At 39.5% G+C, this 2,070-nt stretch overlaps 1 long non-coding RNA gene across 1 annotated transcript in view; it reads right to left on the bottom strand.

Moving 5' to 3' along the window:
* LOC128251062 (uncharacterized) overlaps window positions 1-2,070 on the bottom strand; it is a 32,230-nt gene that overhangs the window by 20,138 nt on the left and 10,022 nt on the right. The window lies entirely within an intron of this gene.

Here is a 2,070-nt window from a genome sequence, read left to right as displayed (position 1 = left end):
GACAAGGAGAAAAACACGGAGAAAAAAATATATATATATATATATAATGTGTACGTGTGTGTGTGTATAACTCTTCGAAGCGCCGGTGTTAAAACGGGGGTAGCTGATGAAGGAAAATGTTCTTTATGTGGCTTGTGTGTTTTCTGTGCTCTGGTTATTATTATTTTCTTGTCTACGTTTTGTTTGCAATGTTCTGTACCCAGATATGCAAACCTACATATACAGGTAGACGAAATTACAAACTCTTTACAAACCTACATATACAGGTAGACGTAGGTATGAACATACCTGTACGTATATATGCATATACTCATTTATTATTTGTGTATTATATACATACACAAATATGTATATATACATAGGCGCAGGTGTGGCATTGTGCTAAGAAGCTTGCTTCCCAACCACATGGTTCTGGGTTCAGTCCCACTTCTACAATAGATTCAGGCCGACCAAAGAATTCTGAGTGGATTTGATAGACGGAAACTGAAAGAAGCCCGTTGTGTTTATGTATGTATGTGAGGGTGTCTTTGTATTTGTGTTCGTCCCATATCACTGCTTGACAACCGGTGTTGATGCGTTTACGCCCCCGTAACTTCGCGGTTCGGTAAAACAGACCGATGGAATAAGTACCAGGCTTTAAAAAAGATACTAGAGTCGATTCATTCGACTGAAAATTCTTCAAGTTGGTCGCAGTATGTGTGTGTGTGTGTGTGTGTGTGTGTGTGTGTGTGTGTGTGTGTGTGATATGATATCAGCACCATGTCGCGCACATATGGTTGTGATGCATGTGGACCACTAAGAGCTACAGTTAGGTTCTGATATTGTGGATATTAAAATGTCTTTTGAGACCTCCGTTACAATTGCAAACCTTATGGCATACACGGCATTAAAAAGTGTGTACATATATACAAGTAGAATAGTTGGTGGAAGTTCGTTTTTCATGGGTCCTCAAATGAGATTTGAGCCCAGCAGAAGAAAGGCATGGTCTGTCACAAGCTGTGCACACAAAAAGGTCACTGGTATTCACCTTCTCGATCGCAACGCTCTTTTTTAAATCTCTCTTGAGTCATGCATGTGTTATCCTGGCCTCCTCAAACGCTTTCACTCCACTCCACACTTTCGTTCGCCATCCAGCTCGATCCGAAGCAAGGGTTTCTATGGCCTTTGATTTCATTCCAAGTGACGTGATTGTAGTCCTTATGCCGTCGTTAAACCTCTTTTTAGTTTTACACCGATTGCGTTTCCCCGCTACAAGCTCGCCATAAAACAGCTGTTTGGGGTGTACGTTCATCCACCATTCGAACAATATAGCCAGACAATCTCATTTGATTTTTCAGAATCATTGATTTAATTGATGTGATGCCTGCAGACACAAAGGCATCTGTGTCTAGAGTAAAAACGCCCCATTTAATATTTAAATTGCGGCGAAGGCATTTTTAGTGGAATCGTTCTAACAATTTGAAATGTCAAAAGCGAAATCCCACAAGAATTTCTACACAGATACTTTGGGCCCGATTTATACAAGGAGACTAAAATGACATCAATCCAGTTTTGAGGCACTTCTTCGGTTCTCCAAATGAATATATTTAAGAGTTCAAACATTTTGTTATCCCCATATTTCAGGACCTATGCACAGATTCCATCAGACCCTGGAGACTTATTGTTATACAGCTTATTCACAGCTAAATAAATGACGATTCTTTTTATCATTCTCATGTCAACGGATGATAGTCTATGCAAAGGTGCACAAAAATGTTCTACCCAGCGCTTAAGGAATAGAAGCGGTGTCAGTCAAAAGCAAAGGTCCATTTACTGTTCTCACTGCCGCTATTGAAAAAGATTTACTTCCTTAACATAAGAGTATTGAAGAAGATATACCTCCTTAACATCAGAGTACAAACCCTTGGCATCATTTCTATCAGCTGCTTCTTGCACCCCTTTTGCTCTGTCATTTCACCATTCCTGTTTAATTTTCCACATACATACATATATACACACACACACACACACATACATACATACATACATACATACATACATACATACATACATACATACACACGCACATAC

The sequence above is a fragment of the Octopus bimaculoides genome, chromosome 2, assembly GCF_001194135.2.
Source record: "Octopus bimaculoides isolate UCB-OBI-ISO-001 chromosome 2, ASM119413v2, whole genome shotgun sequence".
Lineage (NCBI taxonomy): Eukaryota > Metazoa > Mollusca > Cephalopoda > Octopoda > Octopodidae > Octopus > Octopus bimaculoides.
This window is presented reverse-complemented; position numbering and strand designations above follow the sequence as displayed.